This window comes from Scardinius erythrophthalmus, assembly GCF_964197995.2.
Source record: "Scardinius erythrophthalmus genome assembly, chromosome: 3".
Taxonomy (NCBI): domain Eukaryota; kingdom Metazoa; phylum Chordata; class Actinopteri; order Cypriniformes; family Leuciscidae; genus Scardinius; species Scardinius erythrophthalmus.
Genome location: NC_138223.1, coordinates 60,423,741 through 60,444,299, shown reverse-complemented (window position 1 = coordinate 60,444,299; position 20,559 = coordinate 60,423,741). Strand labels below are relative to the sequence as shown.

At 41.1% G+C, this 20,559-nt stretch overlaps 1 protein-coding gene across 1 annotated transcript in view; it reads right to left on the bottom strand.

Annotated features, from left to right (window-relative positions):
* LOC308687553 (NACHT, LRR and PYD domains-containing protein 1 homolog) overlaps positions 1-20,559 on the bottom strand; it is a 206,430-nt gene that overhangs the window by 18,310 nt on the left and 167,561 nt on the right. The gene's annotated exons all lie outside the window — the stretch shown is intronic.

Below are 20,559 nucleotides of genomic sequence, written 5' to 3'. Positions count from 1 at the left end.
CACGCGATCAACAGACTGTCATCTGCTCAATGCTCATCACTGCAACCTTTTATGTGATTGAAATAGATCTAAATACTTAAAAAACGTCTCACGATTCGTTAATCCCGATAGCTGTAATAGTAAAAACGTATAATAGCTGTAATAGTAAAAGTTTTCCAGATAGTTCCACATGTAATGCCAGATATTTCATATGCAAGCATGTCAGCCAATCACAGCAGAGGGCATTTACATTGAAGTCTCACAGCAGACACGCCCCTTCAAACAGAGTGTTCAAATCAGGTGATGAAATCAGGCGAGGAAAAATGCCTTTTATTTCTAAATTATAAAAAAAAAATATCTAAAAAACATACTAACATTATAAGGGCACCCCAGGAAACATTATAAAATAATAAAATTATCCATGGAATGGGACCTTTAAAATAGATGTAAGAGCCACTGGTCTTAAATCATTTAAAGTCTTTGGACAACTAGCTTTCGGAACTGGGACAATCATTGCATCCTTCCACACCTTTGGAACATGCTGTACTCTCAAGAACTCATTAAAAATATACTGAAATACAGGACTCAATTCTTTTGCACAAGACTTGAGTACCCGGCCACAGATATTATCAGGCCCATAACTCTTATTTACCCTAACTGAAGAAAAGGCCTTTTCCACCTCCTTTTGGTCTATACAAAAATGCTGGGTATCCTTAAGTTTGTGACGCAAATCCTGGAGTTCCTCACTAAAAACAGATGTATCAAAACGATTATAAAACATATTCAAGGCATTTGCGAATTCAAATTTTGAATTGTATCCATCCAAGATGACATAATTATTGTGCTTTGAACTACCATACCCTAATATAGCTTTCATACTGGATCAGGCCGAACCCAGTTTATTGTCAGCCATCAGACTCTCTAATCGCACTTTATAATTATTTTTTGCCTTTAGGATTTCTACTTTCAACCCCCTAGTGGCTGCTTGTGTATGTAAATCAGTAAATTCATCTAATTTAAAGACCCGTCTCTTATATTCTATACTGGATTTAACAGATTTGGTCACCTATGGTTTGTTATTTGGGTAGATTTTGACTGTCTTACTAGGGATTATCATATCTCTACAAAAAGAAACATAGGAACAGGTCACATCAGTAAGTTCATCCAAGTCATCACCACAGCTTTCTCTAAACATATTCCAGTCCGTGCAATCGTAACACTCTTGTAAACAGAGCACGGAGTCCTCAGTCCACACCTTTACATCCTTAGTTTGCACCTTCTCTCTCCTTAAGACAGTCTTGTAGGTGGGCAGTAAAAACACACAGTTGTGATCAGCCGAGCCCAGAGGAGGTAATGGAAGTGATTTGAAGGCGTCCTTTACTGTTCCATAACATAGATCAAGTGTTTTATTCCGTCTGGTTGGACAAGTGACATATTGATAGAAATGTGGAAGTGTTTTTTTCAGTGACACATGGTTAAAATCACCCAATAACAAACTCGGCGCTTCCGGTGATATCGACTGTAGTTTTTGTACCACCTCAAAAATGGTACTAGCGGCAGAGACGGCCGGATGGATATACACCACAGTCATAAAACATTTTGGGAACTCACGAGGCAAGTAAAACGGGCGTAGTGATACTGTTAGGAGTTCGATATTCGAAGTGCAAATCCGTTCTCGAACAGTCACATCACTGCAATATTGTTTGTTAACATACACACATACCCCGCCGCCTTGTTTTTTCCCCGTCACCTCAGCATCACGATCCAAACGAAACGGGGTTCCAAATCCATCGATGCACAGGTCTGTGTCTGGGTCCTGCTCATTGAGCCATGTCTCAGTAAAAGCCAGGATGTCACAGTTTTTAAAATCCTTCTGGAATTGGACATACCCCTGTAGTTCATCCGTTTTATTTCTCAAGGACTGAACATTCCCCATAATCACCGAGGGCAGAGGAATCCGGGACAGACGCTGTTTCCTCAGGCGTAACTTTACACCACCTCGTTTTCCTCGCTTCCTTCTCCTTCCCCTCGGTTTTTCCGATTTTTCATATGGTTGTCGTCTCAAAATAAAGTCCGGAAGCTGTGGTATAAAATTCACCACGCACATCGGACGCATACAGTTTAACTGCAGCAGCACCTCTCTTGAGTAGTGCAAACGACTTTGCCCATCGAAATCATTTGAGTCACAAAGTCCACAGGGCAATGAGGTAAAATAGATCCATTTTTGCGCAAGCCCCTCGACAGGTATATAGTTCTCGTAAATAAATTAATTAATTGGATAAACTTTAAAATGTAAAACTAAAAGTAAAGGACATAAAACACGAAACACGAGGACATGAGAACGCCAAACTTTTCACTGCCGGTCGCTGTGTGCGCATGCGCCCACAAGAAGTATTCTTTGAACGCAAGAGTGTGTGTGTGTGTGTGTGTGTGTGTGTGTGAGAGAGTGTGTGTGTGTGTGTGTGTGCATCATCCTCCCTTTGAACGCAAGAATGTGTGTGTGTGTGTGTGTGTGTGTGTGTGTGTGTTTGTGAGAGTGTGTGTGCGTGTGTGCGTGAGTGTGTGTGCCTGTGTGCATCATCCCCCCTTTGAACGCAAGAGTGTGTGTGTGTGTGTGTGTGTGTGTGTGTGTGTGTGTGCGTGTGTATCATCCTCCCTTTGAACGCAAGAGTGTGTGTGTGTCTGTGTGCATTATCCTTTTTGAACGCAAGTGTGTGTCTGTGTGTGTGTGTGTGTGTGTGTGTGTGTGTGTGTGTGTGTGTGTGTGTGTGTGAGAGAGAGAGAGTGTGTGTTTATTGTTGGAGATTTTCCTTTGCCTCATGTAAAATTCTGTATTGCTGTGTCTCAGTCAGGATAAATCAGGTTAAATTAGGTCAAGGGGTCTGTAAGGATGAAAGAGAGAAGATGTGTATAGGTAGTTGATAAGATGGTACTAAAAACGTTAATTAAAAATGATGGATGGCATTACAACACTGCAGGTGCAGAGAATCACGTGACCCGAGATATTCCTTAAAAATGGGTATGGCCAAAGATTTTTCCACCATTTGTGTGTGTGTGGTCACCGTCTGTGCGTCATTGCCGGGGACCGCCCATTCTGGTTTGTTTCATCCGTTTTCGCTTTGAGGTATGTGGTGTTTGGCTAACTAGTTAAAACACCGATGCGTGATCTTATGTAAACAATTATTTGGTTTGTAGCTGTGAGGATAGTTCACTGCTGTGGGCTGTTGGAGGCTACTACTTTTCCTTTACATGTCGCTCCCGCCACCCCGTGCTTTGTGACATGGTGTTATCCTTCTGTGTGTGATTGATGTGGATGTGCGACTGGTTATGAAATGAAGGTACGTGAAACTACCACTATTGTGCAGCGCTCATTTTTTTATACCGCAAGTATATGTTTGTTTAAATTTTAGGAGGAATAGACAGTTCGGCGAGGCCTGCAGGGCAACGCTGTTTGATGCTGCTGCTTTGTATCCGGATTTTCTCCTGTGACAAGCTTTCTCGTCAACACGTGCGCACTCGATCTGTGTTTTGTGCGATAGCTGTTCTCCAGCATTTGATCTTGTGATCGCTGTTTTTTTTGTTTTTTGTTTCTTCAACTAGTCCTTCAATTTGTTTTTAATTTGCTTTGTTTTTGGTATATTTATTTTACCTATTTTTTTCAGTGCATTCCTTTATGAATGTTGGTTTGCTTAACTGTACTCTTTATTTGGCTTGTTTTGTGAAGTTGTCTTGCAGTGTTTTTTTTTTTGCTTTATCTCTGTTTTGCTTTAAGGGTGCGGTTAGAAGGATAGTGAGGTGAACATACACCCAGCTTTGGTGACAAGACACCCAGCAACTACAACATCTGCGAGCTCCCACTGCGCCACCCACACCGGCCGTTCCCCCCACACCATCGGAGAGCATTTCCCAGTCAGAGCCCCGCCTACCAGTTCCAGATTCCTACGCTGGTGAGCCAAGCTTTTGTAGAGCATTTTTGACTCATTGCTCGATGCATTTCTCTCTCCAGCCCAGAACCTTCCGCAACGAGAGAGCCAAGGTGGCATTTGTGTTAACATTACTGACTGGGAAAGCAGCGTTATGGGGGACGGCGGTGTGGGAGAACCAAGACCCTTGCTGCGCCTCGTTCCAGACACTCGCCGCCGAGATGAAGAGAGTTTTCGACAGAGCGGTCGCCGGGAGAGAGGCGGCTCGGATGCTCGCGGAACTCAAACAAGGAGAGAGGTCAGTGTCAGATTACTCGATTGACTTCAGGACCCTGGTGGCAGAGTGTCAGTGGAACGAGGAGGCGCAGTGGGACATGTTCCTGCATGGGCTGGCTGACCGCGTCCAGAGAGAGATCTACGCCCTGGACCTCCCTACTTCTCTAAATGGAATGGTGGAATTGGCTCTCCGAGTGGATGCACGACTGACCAGGGTCGAGCAACGGATGTTGCCCAGTCGGATATTGGGAGGAGCTGAGAGTCAGCGGTCCAGCAGTGGGGACGTGGTCAGCCCTGTCTACGATCACGAGCCCATGCAGGTTGGGCGAGGCTTTCCCGGGAGGAGAAGGAAAGGCGGAGATCCCACGGGCTCTGCCTGTACTGCGGTACGTCGGGTCACTACGCCTATAACTGCCCAGTAAAAGGCCAAGCCCGGCAGTAAGTATGAGGCTACTGTCGGGTGGGATCTCCACTGAGAAGACCTCATCAACATCTACACTCCTCCCGGAAAGACTAAGATGGTCAGCCCACAATCACGACTGTCAAGAACTGGTGGATTCAGGGGCTGAAGGTAATTTCATGGACCGTTCATTTGCACACAGATTTCAAGTTCTCGTCATACCACTCACCCGCAAGATTGCTGTACATGCACTCAATGGTCAAGATCTACCCACCATTTCACACAGCACCGGACCCATCACACTCATCACGTCAGGCAACCACACTGAGACCCTTTCATTTTACATTCTGGACTCTCCTCTCGCACCTATCGTTCTTGGACACCCCTGGCTTATCGATCACAACCCAAAAATAGACTGGCGGCAAAGATCAGTGTTGGAGTGGAGCAGTAAATGTCATGAGTCCGGTCTTGTGTCTGCTTGTTCGTCTGTTTCTGTCCCTGTGTTTCAGGAGGAGACAGTGGATTTATCTAACGTGCCCGCGGAGTACCTAGACCTGAAGGAGGTGTTCAGTAAGTCTCATGCTGCTTCTCTTCCTCCACATCGTCCCTATGACTGTGCTATAGATTTACTGCCAGGTAAGTCTTCGCCTAAGGGCAAGTTATATTCGCTTTCTGTCCCAGAAAGGGAGGCTATGGAGAAATATATTTCTGATTCTCTAGCAACAGGGTTCATCCGCCATTCCTCTTCTCCAGTGGGGGCGGGGTTCTTTTTTGCGGGGAAGAAGGACGGATATCTGCGACCTTGTATTGATTACCGAGGGTTGAACAGCATCACGGTAAAGAATACTTATCCTTTGCCATTGATGTCTTCAGCTTTCGAGAGGTTGCAGGGAGCGTCTATCTTCACTAAATTGGACTTGTGTAATGCTTATCATTTGGTCCGCATTAGGAAGGGGGATGAGTGGAAGACTGCTTTTAAAGGGATAGTTCACTTTGAAATTAAATTTTGGTATGTTTTAGCTTACCTCAAAGGCATCCAAGATGTAGGTGTATTTTTTTCCGCAATAGTTTCAATTTTGATATTTTTAGGTCAAACCGTTCTTGTCTCTCAGTCAGATAATGCAGGTCTGTGGTCACCACCTCAAAGAGCATGCACAGAGTCCAAATTAAAACAATTCCCCATCGTCCAAATTAAACAATTCCCCATCGTCCAAATTAAACAATTCCCCATCGTAAGTACACATTGATGGCCTAAGACACGAAACGAGCGGTTTGTGTGAGAAAACGACCAGTATTTGTATCGTTTTTACCTCTTGTAACACAGCCACGTCCAGTGATCTGAGGGCGCGAGCGCATCCTGGTGTGTGACGTGTGCGCAGACTGGTGCATAGATATATATACACTAGATATATGTTTACCTGGATGACATATTGTTCTTTTCATCTTCTCTCCAGGATCACGTGCAGCACGTCCGGCGAGTACTTCAGAGGTTGCTAGAGAATGGGCTTTTTGTCAAGGCGGAGAAATGCGCTTTTCATGCACAGTCTGTTCCTTTCCTAGGATACATTGTGTCGACTGAAGGAATACGTATGGATCCTGAGAAGGTTAAGGCTGTGGTGGAATGGCCAAATCCAGATTCCCGTAAGGCCCTACAGAGGTTTCTGGGGTTCGCCAATTTCTACCAGCGGTTTATTCGCAACTTCAGCCAACTAGCCTCGCCTCTGACTGCTTTGACCTCCCCCCGAACGACGTTCAGGTGGTCAGGCTGCGTTTGCCAAACTGAAGGGTCGCTTTGTTTGATTTCAGCCCCCATCCTCATTGCCCCTGATACATCACGTCAGTTCGTGGTAGAGGTCGACGCGTCAGAGGTGGGGGTAGGTGCAGTTCTTTCCCAACGTTCTCCCACAGACGACAGGATGCATCCGTGCTCGTTTTTGTCTCATCGTTTGTCCCCTGCCGAACGTAATTATGACATTGGTAACAGAGAGTTGTTGGCAGTCAAGTTAGCGTTGGAAGAATGGCGTCATTGGTTAGAAGGGTCGGGGGTACCTTTTATCGTCTGGACCGACCACAAGAATCTGGAATACATTAAAACCCCCAAAAGACTGAACTCCAGGCAGGCTCGGTGGGCACTTTTTTTCGGACGTTTTGATTTTACTCTCTCGTACCGCCCAGGTTCCAAGAACATCAAACCCGATTCTTTATCGCGCATTTTTGACCGCTCCGAACGACCGTTTACTCCCGAGTGCATTTTGCCCGAGAGCCTATTTGTCTCCACACTCGTATGGGAGGTCGAATCGAAGGTCAAGACGGCCTTAGAAGGGGTAACGCCTCCGCCCGGTTGCCCACTGAACCATTTATTTGTACCGGAGAGATTACAGCCTGACGTCATTCAGTGGGGGCATTGTTCCAACGTAGCTTGCCATCCAGGAGTTAGTCGTACCAAGTTTTTGGTCAAGGAACGATTCTGGTGGCCACTTATGGCTCGTGACGTTCACAGTTTTGTTTTGGCTTGCTCAGTTTGTGCCACTGGCACAAGACCTCCAATCGAGCCCCAGATTACTTCGACCGCTGCCTGTCCCTTCGAGACCCTGGTCCCATATCGCGCTAGATTTTATCACCACCCTCCCGCCCTCTCAAGGCAACACGGTAGTTTTGGCCGTGGTAGACCGGTTCTCGAAGGCGGCCCATTTCATTCCCTTGCCAAAATTACCCTCAGCCAAGGAGACAGCGTTGACCGTCGTTGATCACGTCTTTCGCTTACATGGCCTCCCGACAGACGTGGTTTCCGACATGGGACCCCAATTTGCGTCCAAATTTTGGCAAGAATTTTGTAAGTTATTGGGAGTGACTGTCAGTCTGTCCTCAGGGTTCCATCCCCAGAGCAATGGTCAAACTGAGAGAGCCAACTAAGATTTAGAGAGAACGTTGCGATATCTGGTCTCCAAGAATCCTTCCTCATGGAGTCAACAATTGTCAATGGTGGAGTACGCCCACAATACGTTACCAGTGTCATCGAGGGGCCCATCTCCGTTTGAGTGTAGTGTAGGGTACCAGCCACCAATTTTTCCCAGTCTGGAATCCGAAGTCTCGGTTCCCTCCGTTCACGCCTTCATCCAGAGGTGTCACCGCACTTGGACTAGAGCTCGTGAGACTCTACTCCAAGTGGGGGCGCGCACCAAGGCTAAAGCCGATCGCCACCGGTCTAAGCCTCACGTATACGTCGTTGGTCAAAAAGTGTGGCTTTCTACCAAGAACATTCCTCTCCGCTCCGTTTCTAATAAGCTTGCTCCCAAATTCATTGGCCCGTTCACTGTCACCAAGATCATTAGTCCGGTGGTAGTCCGCCCTCTGCGTACAGGAGAATTCATCCCGCCTTCCATGTATCAAAGATTAAGCCTGTGTTTCGTTCTCATAATAATCCGCCTGTCCCGGTTTTGTGTGTGAATGAATCAACAGCTTTTACCAAACTCTATTGCTATACTGAGATGAGTAAAAATCGACTAGAAAAATATATATATATATATTGCTCTTGCATTCTTTCTTGTGGCTCAGTCACACACCTGAATGAATGGCTCATTTTGTATGCGGGCCCCATTGTCTCCTCAGGTGCGAACCACTCAATATGCATGATGGTGTTGGATCGTTGACGCCCACTCGCATATTGCCTTTCCAAACAGAAAGTGTCCTACAAAATTTAAATCAATGTATTGTTTTATGTGAATGATTAGGCAGGATGATTTTCAGATCATTTAGAAGAAAAAACTCTAGGCGACAAAATGCATTAGTCAGAAGTCTTGTTGACACATATTTAGTATGTGTTTTGTGGCCTTATTTCAGAAACTTTAGTTTTTAGTTTTTTTCAATAACCATGCATAAACATTATTCTCTCAAAAATTAAAACATGTACATACATGTTGCTCACATATTATGGTAGCCCTGTTTGTGCTAAATAGAGTGTAATTACACCTTTGCCATTAATATGTTTATAAGCAACTGAAAAAAGCACAAATGTCAGGGCATGTCAGAACATCTCAAGGACCCCAAAAACACCTCAGACCCCAGAGGGTTAAGGGAGCAGCCAGAAAAATGGAGCGCAACTGGAAGAAAAAGACAGTTTATTTATTTATTTCAGAGAGAGAGAGCACGGTTGCGTACAGAAAGGCCTTACAAACTGCTAGATCTGCTTATTTTTCGACTCTCTTACAAGAAAACAAACACAACCCTAGGTATTTATTTGATACAGTGGCTAAATTAACAAGAAATAAAGCTTCTACTTCTGAAGTTTCCAAAGAGCATAGCAGTAATGACTTTATGAACTCCTTTACGTACAAGATTAATAGTATTAGAGAGAAAATTGTAACGACTGAGACAAGTCAGACACAAGTATTTGTTATAGTTTAACAACTGATATTTAGAACTCATTCTGGAAATCTGTGACCCCCATCCCCCAAACAGGGCAAGAAGATCTCAGTTACCCCGGCAACGATCAGATAAGGAGTTTTATGACTTTTAGCAATGTGGACAGAGCCCCTGCTGCAATACTAGAACAGACTCTCCTGCATTCATTTATCGATGAACTAACATGAAATTAACATACATTCCAGAACATTTTGTGAATGTCATTTACTGTCTTGTGTTGTTATTTTTTTTAATACTATTATCTGTTGATACTATGTATTTCTTTGATACTATGTATTTTATTACAGGACCAACGGTCAATGTAACCCCACTTATACCATGTTTTGTCTCTATAAATTGGTACTTTGAAGATCGAAATGATTGTGTACATAATCGGCATATTAAGCTGTGCAACATATTAGTATTACAAGAATCTTTCTTAGTTTTGTCATCAAACACCAATTCAGCATGCCAGTTCGAGTGAGCACGCTTAAGACAAAGGCTCATAAATCTTCATCACAGAGGAAACTCCCGCCAGAAATTACAACCTTCTCATTGGGTGAGCCAGCCTGCGAGGTGTGTCTTTTACCCTCCCCCCACTGGGGCCCAGCAGGCCGGAGCACCAGGGAGACAGGAGGCCATGTCTCCAATCCAGAAAACTGCAACTTTACCATCACTGAATGGACAACGATCAACCCAGGCCAGGGCAGCAGGCTTCGACTCACAACAGCCATGTACTCGAAGCCACCATGCAAGCTCCGACCCACAAAAGCGTCGAAACCACCATGCAAGTCATCATCATCTTCTCCATCAAGCAGAGAAGAAAACGATGGCAACTTGCAACCTGACTTTTGACACTCACGGACTCATCAACAAACTCAATTTTCAACCACTTAAAAAATTGTCCACGATTGCAACTGACCATGCAAGTATCAATTTAATGAGGTGCTCTCAAAATGATAAGCTGATGGTTCTTTCATAGTTAAATAGATCTTTCCCATAGTTCTATTTCCTGCTTCCGGTTCCATAACACTCACCACTTTACTTTTGCATGTATGTATGGATGAATGTATGTATGTTTGTTTGTTTGTTTGTTTGTTTGTTTGTTTGTTTGTTTAGTTTAGTTATGTTTGTGATGTAGTTAATAAAACTTGTGCACAGTTATGCATTTGGTTTCTGATTCTCTGCTTGCATACAAAGTCCCTTTTATGATCTTGTTACATGCTCTAAGCGCTGTACATGCTAAGGAATAATTACTTTTGGTAACACTTTATATTACGACCCGCAAACAACTGCGTAAGTAAACCGAAATTACGGTGTACGTTTCTGTAATTATAGTGTACTTCCGTGTAGGTATAAGGGAACAATATGTTAAGTTTTGGGTAATAAAGGGGTAACAAGCAGATATACAACCTGCAGAGAACTTCGTAAGTAAACCGAAATTACGGTGTACGTTTCTGTAATTATAGTGTACCTCCGTGTAGGTATAAGGGAACAATATGTTAAGTTTTGGGTAATAAAGGGGTACAACCAGATATACAAGCAAATAATTTATAATGTAATTATTTTAAAACTAACAGGTACCTATTCTGTATATATTCCAGGCAAAAAATGTACGTCTGTTGTATTTTATCACATTTCTGGCAAAAAATTTTCTTGTGCAATGTAGTTACAGGGTAATTTTGACATCTGTGGGTTGTGTGTGGGTCTATTTATTGGCTTTTCTTACTAAACTACTCAACGTTAAGCCAAAAAAAATTTGTTTTTGCTATGATTTTAATTTAAAACGTACCATGTAGTACTTACTTACCTTATCACATTGTTTTGCAATGACACTTAAATGTCAGGGCAAATATACTGTGCAATTAAACATTTTTTTTTTTTTTTTTTTTTTTTTTTTAATAAGAGTACCTTTCTCTGTAATTACTGTGCAAATAGTGTTGTTTCGTATTGTTACATAGTAAGTTGTGTTTGTTACCCGTTTCAACTGTGTATTTACAGGGTAAGTGTAACTCCTGCGGGCTGTAAATTAAAGTGGTGCTTGTTACCCCCTTGTTCTGTGTAGTTACAGGGTAAGTGTAACTCCTGCGGGCTGTAAATTAAAGTGGCGCTTGTTACCCCCTTGTTCTGTGTATTTACAGGGTAAGTGTAACTCCTGCGGGCTGTAAATTAAAGTGCCGCTTGTTACCCCCTTGTTCTGTGTAGCTACAGGGTAAGTGCAGTAAATATACAATAAAGGATCCCATTTAATTTCTGACTGTTATTTTACAAAAAAATGTCAAAACACTTTTTCATCTTAATAAAACATTATCTTTTCTACAGTATACTCAAACAACAAAGTAACACATTATACCCCCCCCCCCTTTATTTGCGTCCTTTGCTTTTCTTCTTCTTTCTTTTCTTGCTCTTCTTTTTCTTAACTTCCACTGGGGACTCTGAAGTTGAGGAGTTGATGGAGTCCCATTGGTATTGCTGCACTGCAAAAATATGAATATACAGTATATACATGCTCTTAGCAAGCTACACCTTCAATTTTAAGTTGTCGAACAATCCTCCTCTCTAAAACATTTTGGGCCACCTAATATTACTGTAGTAACTGTAATTTTGAAGAAAACACATTTTGGTGAAGTTTGAGTCAGATCATGGGGGGGTTGTGATATTTTATAGTGATAATGACTGTAGTGCAGCAGAAAATGTTTTTTAAAAAGGCATAGTTGTTCTGACAGCAAAAAAAAAGGAAAAAGAAAAAAAGCATGAAACACAAACCTGAGGGCTGTGGCAATAGTTCAATAGTTTGGATTGAGCTGATCAACAAACGGACAGGGAACTATGTCATCACGTTGAAAGGTCACGCCTGCGCCGGCCGAAGTACCGCCCCACTGTTTACAATGCGACCGTACGTAGGAGGATAATTCAAATAGTATTGTTTGCGATTAACTTATATATACAGGTCCTTCTCAATAAATTAGCATATTGTGATAAAGTTCATTATTTTCCATAATGTAATGATAAAAATTAAACTTTCATATATTTTAGATTCATTGCACACCAACTGAAATATTTCAGGTCTTTTATTGTTTTAATACTGATGATTTTGGCATACAGCTCATGAAAACCCAAAATTCCTGTCTCAAAAAATTAGCATATCATGAAAAGGTTCTCTAAACGAGCTATTAACCTAATCATCTGAATCAACTAATTAACTCTAAACACCTGCAAAAGATTCCTGAGGCTTTTAAAAACTCCCAGCCTGGTTCATTACTCAAAACCGCAATCATGGGTAAGACTGCTGACCAGAAGGCCATCATTGACACCCTCAAGCAAGAGGGTAAGACACAGAAAGAAATTTCTGAACGAATAGACTGTTCCCAGAGTGCTGTATCAAGGCACCTCAGTGGGAAGTCTGTGGGAAGGAAAAAGTGTGGCAAAAAATGCTGCACAACGAGAAGAGGTGACCGGACCCTGAAGAAGATTGTGGAGAAGGACCGATTCCAGACCTTGGGGGACCTGTGGAAGCAGTGGACTGAGTCTGGAGTAGAAACATCCAGAGCCACCGTGCACAGGCGTGTGCAGGAAATGGGCTACAGGTGCCGCATTCCCCAGGTCAAGCCACTTTTGAACCAGAAACAGCGGCAGAACCGCCTGACCTGGGCTACAGAGAAGCAGCACTGGACTTTTGGACAAATTTTGCATGTCATTCGGAAATCAAGGTGCCAGAGTCTGGAGGAAGACTGGGGAGAAGGAAATGCCAAAATGCCTGAAGTCCAGTGTCAAGTACCCACAGTCAGTGATGGTCTGGGGTGCCATGTCAGCTGCTGGTGTTGGTCCACTGTGTTTTATCAAGGGCAGGGTCAATGCAGCTAGCTATCAAGAGATTTTGGAGCACTTCATGCTTCCATCTGCTGAAAAGCTTTATGGAGATGAAGATTTCATTTTTCAGCACGACCTGGCACCTGCTCACAGTACCAAAACCACTGGTAAATGGTTTACTGACCATGGTATTACTGTGCTCAATTGGCCTGCCAACTCTCCTGACCTGAACCCCATAGAGAATATGTGGGATATTGTGAAGAGAAAGTTGAGAGACGCAAGACCCAACACTCTGGATGAGCTTAAGGCCGCTATCGAAGCATCCTGGGCCTCCATAACACCTCAGCAGTGCCACAGGCTGATTGCCTCCATGCCACGCCGCATTGAAGCAGTCATTTCTGCAAAAGGATTCCCGACCAAGTATTGAGTGCATAACTGAACATAATTATTTGAAGGTTGACTTTTTTTGTATTAAAAACACTTTTCTTTTATTGGTCGGATGAAATATGCTAATTTATTGAGGTTTTCATGAGCTGTATGCCAAAATCATCAGTATTAAACCAATAAAAGACCTGGAATATTTCAGTTGGTGTGCAATGAATCTAAAATATATGAAAGTTTAATTTTTATCATTACATTATGGAAAATAATGAACTTTATCACAATATGCTAATTTATTGAGAAGGACCTGTATATAGAAATAGTATTCAGTGAATATGAATATGAATAGTATATGAATAGTAGGGCAGAAGTAAAATTTAAACGTCTAACCTTTCTTTCTTTCTTTCTTTCTTTCTTTCTTTCTTTCTTTCTTTCTTTCTTTCTTTCTTTCAAAGATAAGATTATCACTCTTAAAGCAGAGATCACCTTGCTCAAAGATGAGTGTGATTTTTTGAAAAAGGAAATTGAAAAGATGAAGTCTGCTGTCCCATCTGCAATGACTCAAATATATGCTGTTCCTATAGTGCCACAGCCCTCAAGTTTGTGTTTCATGCTTTTTTTGTTTTTTGTTGCTGTCAGAACAACTATTACTATGCCTTTTTTAAAAACATTTTGTGCTGCACTACAGTCATTATCACTATAAAATATCACAACCCCCCCATGATCTGCCTCAAACTTCACCAAAATATGTTTTCTTCAAAATTACAGTTACTACAGTAATATCAGGTGGCACAAAATGTTTTAGAGTGGAAGATTGTTCGACAACTTAAAATTGAAGGTGTAGCTTGCTAAGAGCATGTATATACTGTATATTCATATTTTTGCAGTGCAGCAAGACCAATGGGACTCCATCAACTCCTCAACTTCAGAGTCCCCAGTGGAAGTTAAGAAAAAGAAGAGCAAGAAAAGAAAGAAGAAGAAAAGCAAGAGAAGCAAATAAAGGGGGGGGGGGGTATAATGTGTTACTTTGTTGTTTGAGTATACTGTAGAAAAGATAATGTTTTATTAAGATGAAAAAGTGTTTTGAAATGTTTTTGTAAAATAAAAGTCAGAAATTAAATGGGATCCTTTATTGTATATTTACTGCACTTACCCTATAACTACACAGAACAAGGGGGTAACAAGCGCCACTTTAATTTACAGCCCGCAGGAGTTACACTTACCCTGTAAATACACAGAACAAGGGGGTAACAAGCGCCACTTTAATTTACAGCCCGCAGGAGTTACACTTACCCTGTAACTACACAGAACAAGGGGGTAACAAGCGCCACTTTAATTTACAGCCCGCAGGAGTTACAGGTACCCTGTAAATACACAGAACAAGGGGGTAACAAGCGCCACTTTAATTTACAGCCCGCAGGAGTTACACTTACCCTGTAACTACACAGAACAAGGGGGTAACAAGCGCCACTTTAATTTACAGCCCGCAGGAGTTACACGTACCCTGTAAATTCACAGTTGAAACGGGTAACAAACACTACTTACTATGTAACAATACGAAACAACACTATTTGCACAGTAATTACAGAGAAAGGTAGGCTACTCTTATAAAAAAAAGTCAAAAAAACTTTTAATTACACAGTATTTGCCCTGACATTTAAGTGTCATTGCAATACAATGTGATAAGGTAAGTACTAAGTACTACATGGTACGTTCTAAATTAAAGTCATAGCAGAAAAAAATCTTTTTTTTGGCTAAACGTTAAGTAGTTTAGTAAGAAAGGCCAATACATAGCATTGCCAATGTTTTTCGAAATCAGCTGTTTATAAAATTGTTTCAGATTAAATTTTATCATACTGTGCTTACATACAGCCATATATATATATATATATATATATATATATATATATATATATATATATATATATATATATATATATATATATATATATTAGGGCTGTCAAAGTTAGCGCGTTAACGCAAAGTTAACGCAAAATCATATTAACGGCACTAATTTTTTTAACGTGCGATTAACGCAGCGCGTATTTTCTGTTTGACCCGTGGCCCAACCCCTAGTTGGAGAAATGGAGATACACAGTGTTGCTAACTTAGCGACATTGCAGACCCCTTTAGCGATTTTTTCCCTTCAACAAAGCGCCCAAACCTTATTTAGTTTCTGAGAATCTACCGGTACCGCCGGTTCTGCTCTCTCAGCACGCGCGTCTCTCTCTCTCTCTCTCTCTCTCTCTCTCTCGCTCGCTCGCTCGCTCTCTCTCTCTGCGTCTCGCGCGGAGGAGCAGCCCTTTTATGTTGCTTCTTTATTTTTAAAAGTATAGCCGAAATCAGAGCACAGATATTGTCTTTATCTTATGTGAATTTGATTTCACCAGACGACGGCTCGATTATCAGAATTTTTGTGCAGATTAACGTCTTGGAAGGGAGAGCTGGTTATGTCTTAATGGGTCGCGTTTCAGTCACCATTTCAAATTCATTCCGTTGTTTGACAACAGAAACAGTAAAATATACCAATGAAAACAGTTTTATTGAGAATTTAGCTTCATCAAAATGGGCACAGAGAGAGACAAACTACAATGTAATAGGCTAATAAATAATAGCCTACATAAAATGTACATTTAGTATTTTCAGAAGAGCTGCCCTGTCATGCAAAAATCTAAACATGTTTGTGTTAGTAAATTGCTCAGTGCAAAGAAAGAGAAGTAATGGTAACCTGGCATTTTTTTGTTCTTTCTACGTGTCTATGAACAAGTTCTTTGAAAAACATCTGTGACCTTAGAAACATGTCTCGTCCTTATGCTCTATATTGACTATGGTTTCAATAATAAACATACATTTGCATAAAGCATCTATATTTATCCATGCCCACGTTGATTAGAGTATTACAAACTTGAAAAGTATTAATTTAAGGTACATTTAGAACAATAAAAAAAAAGTGCGATTAAATGCGATTAATCGCGAGTTAACTCATGACGATATGCGATTAATCGCGATTAAAAAATTTAATCGATTGACAGCACTAATATATATATATATATATAATTTACAACCCACAGATGTCAAAATTACCCATGTAACTACATTGCACAAGAACATATTTTTCCAGAAATGTGATAAAAACTTTTATATACAACAGACGTACAATTTTTGCCTGGAATATATACAGAATAGGTACCTGTTAGTTTTAAAATAATTACATTATAAATAATTTGCTTGTATATCTGGTTGTACCCCTTTATTACCCAAAACTTAACATATTGTTCCCTTATACCTACACGGAGGTACACTATAATTACAGAAACGTACACCGTAATTTCGGTTTACTTACGAAGTTCTCTGCAGGTTGTATATCTGCTTGTTACCCCTTTATTACCCAAAACTTAACATATTGTTCCCTTATACCTACACGGAAGTACACTATAATTACAGAAACGTACACCGTAATTTCGGTTTACTTACGCAGTTGTTTGCGGGTTGTAATATAAAGTGTTACCTTACTTTTCAGTGACCATGAAAGATACACTTTTCAGAGTTCGTTGGAACTGATTAATTGATTGTAATATTAATTTAGCTTACCTCAAAGTTAATCTAATTAACTGACCCAAATATTAATAATTAATCATAATTGGTAATTATGGATTATTATCAATATTTCTCCTTTGAGCTAATATTGTCACAAAATTATAACTATGCAACTGTCTACTACAGTATCGCATCAGGCAGTGCATTGTAGTGTGCATGAGGAAAATATTGAAACCTGGGTGTGCTCTTTGATGCCAATCGTTCATTAGAAAGCCACATTTCTAGCATCTGTAAAACCACATTCTTCTATCTTAAAAAATATATCTAAATTACGACATATGCTTTCAGTGAAAAATGCGGAACAGTTAGTTCATGCGTTCATGACCTCAAGGCTAGATTATTGTAATACTCTTATGGGTGGTTGCCTTGCACGTATAATAAACAAACTACAGCTGGTCCAAAACGCAGCAGCTCGAGTTCTTACCAGAACCAGGAAGTATGACCATATTAGCCCTGTTCTGTCAACACTGCATTGGCTCCCTATTAAACATTGTTTAAATTTTAAAATATTGCTGATTATTTTCAAAGCACTAAATGGTTTAGCTCCCCAGTACTTGAGCGAGCTCTTAATGCATTATAGTCCTTCACGTCTATTGCGATCTCAAAATTCCGGCCAGTTGATAATACCTAGAATATCAAAATCAACTGCTGGCGGTAGATCCTTTTCCTATTTAGCACCAAAACTCTGGAACAGTCTTCCTAACATTGTCCAGGAAGCAGACACACTCTGTCAGTTTAAATCTAGACTCTGTCAAACTCTGTCAGTTTAAATCTCTTTAACATGGCATACACATTATTACTGAATTATACATTCCTATTATTCAAATCAGTTAAATGATTAATAGGCTGCATAAATCAGGTCAGCTGGAACTGGGAACACTTCCTATAACACACAATGTACTCTTTACATCATAAGAAGAATGGCATCTACGCTAATGTTAGTCTTTCTGTTTATTCTGAGGTTTACTGTAATCAGCCGGATCCGGGCCGTATCCAGATGGAGGACCTGCGCCTAGACACGACCACAACGCATCCCTGAAGTGTCAGCAGAGATTGTGCCAACTAGACTCTCCCCTGTGAAGGCCTCATTGACACGACAGCCATTGGCTCTGATCCTCAACAAACCAGTCTCCATACCGGCAGGGGCGTCACTAGGCCCTTTTTAAACTTCTGCCCAGCCCCCCTAAAAAATATTTGATTAATACATTTTTGATCGCTTCATTCCCCTTTAAAAAAACTCATTAGAAACGGCGGCAAGCTGCGTCAAGTTTCGGCTCCTCCCCTTATCTGAGTCTGCTCGGATTTAGCGCATTTTTCAATCTGCAGGGGCGCCGAGCAGAGCGAACATCAGAGAGTACAAGGTGTGTCGTGAGTGCATTTATTGATAGATTGCTATGATACTACATCTGCATCGGTGCAGTTCTTTGTCATAAATGCATTGCAGTTTACATAGGCCTAATGTAATGTTACTAGAGCATTGGGAGCAACACGGGACGGTTCGGTTTCTCATCCAATACCAACACGTTTCGCTGCGTTCACATTCAGCCCTTATCACAGTGTGATAGTTGTTTTTTATTCCTACAAAAATGAAGCGATTAACACCCATGAAAACATACTTTAGAAAACGATCATGATTTATTTTAATTTACTTTTTAAACTTTAAAACATATTATTTTGTATTTCGGCATTACATTATGCAGCCATGCACAGAAATGATTAAAGACACACATCATTGTCTGAAAGCACTAGATGGCCCAGAGAGAGAAACATCATGTGGAGTTATTTTGTTTTGTATTAATAAATATAATTTTGTATTAAGTAATAATGAATCAGGAGGAGTGTATCATGATACATATATTAGAGTAAGAGTAGAGTAAAGGGATTTGTGATTTTCTTGATTTATAGAAGTGGCAAATTGATAATTAATGTTGTTATTTTTAATAAATAGAAATAAATATAGAACAGATTAATCATATTGCCAATAGACAATTACATTAATACACGTTTAGCTGGTTAGTTAAATGATTTGAAATTAAATAGATTTTCACGGGCTGACTTGATGAATAACCAACCGTATTGTTGATTCTAAAGGCTAAAAAGCTTAAAAAATAAAATAATTTATATTTAATTGTAGATGGACTTAGTTACCTAGCTTTCCTGGTAGCTTTGTCTGAGAAAATGATTCATAAATCAACTTATCAGTTGACCCTATGTTTACTTTCATCACTGACAGACAAAAATTAAAAGCCTATATCAGTCAAAGCTTAGCTTTAGGAGGGAAAAAGACAGAGCAAGATAAAAACAAAGAGAAAAAGAGTGTGATGCTGATGAGGTGAGAGAAAATAAACAGCTGCCCGCACATGGTTTTAAAGCTGTTGTTATCCAATTTTTTTGGCCTTCAAAACATCTTAAAATGCACATATGTAGATCAGAGAAATCTAAATTTTCTCGGGGGAGCATGCCCCCGAACCCCCCTAAATACCTCGCATTCGGTACCTCAGTGATTATAAAACCGTGCCATATGCATGTTACTGGATTAATGAATGAAACTAGTTAATAATGAGCATTAGACCATAAACTAACTTTTTTTTTCTTTACAACATACCCTCATTGGGGGCTGAGCCCCCCTAAAATGAAAATCCTAGAATCGCCCCTGCATACCGGTGTGATGACTCCGATCTTCAACTGGATGGAACTGGATAATATTCTGATTGTTCCAATCCAATCTAACTTCTGACCTATAATGCTGCCTGAATCAAAATCAAAAATAAAACCTGAATCATAATCAAAAATAAAACCTGAATCAAACTGTTTGTTCGCTGGCCAGAGGAGAACTGGCCCCCCGAGAAAACTGACCTCCTGAGAAAATCAGGTTGCTGCTGGAGGAGGTGTTAGTGAGGCCAGTAGGGGGTGCTCACCCTGTGGTCTGTGTGGGTCCTAATGCCCCAGTATAGTGACGGGGACACTATACTGTCAAAAGAGCACCGTCCTTTGGATGAGATGTTAAACCGAGGTCCTGACTCTCTGTTGTCTTTAAAAATCCCACAGCACTTCTTGTAAAGAGTGGGGGTGTAACCCCGGTGTCCTGGCCACATTCCATCCATTGGCCCTTACCAATCATGGCCTCCTAAAAATCCCCATCCACTGAAATGGCTCTATCACTCTCTCTCCTCTCCAGCAATATCTGGTGTGTGGTGAGCGCACTGGCGCCGTTGTACTGTGGCTTCCGTCGCATTGTAAGGCTGGTGCCAGAATGTCTGATCGACCCCTCGATGAAACAAAAGGCCCTCCTGAGAATATGTAACAGAAACTTCCGAGACGCAGCACACAGTGCAGCTCACACTTCACACACACAATCTCCCCTTCATCCCCCTCCTCCTCCTCACCTAAAATACACTGAAAATCTATGCCACGTTAAGTATGTACAATTAGTAACTATGCATGTTTGATATCATTTAAAGTGTCTCAGTGCGAAATGGTCTCATTCTCCCAACCAAAATAAAAAGCTAAAAGAAGTTATAAAATATGATAAAAAGTAATGTGTCCATTAAAGGTGTTCCCTCCCCCAGATCCTCCATTCAAACTACCTCCTGTATGTAAAACAGGAACCCATTCAAGTACAAATTCTTATCTCACAGTTGTGAACCCCTCAACAGGGAACCAAAATCTAATTATAATGACAGACGCCACCATTTGGTAAGAATATTGCATTATCTGGGTTTATAAGGAAAAGGAGCAGAAAAGTTCGGGGAGTCTGTATGTTGACTTCCCACACAAACGCTGTGTGTAATT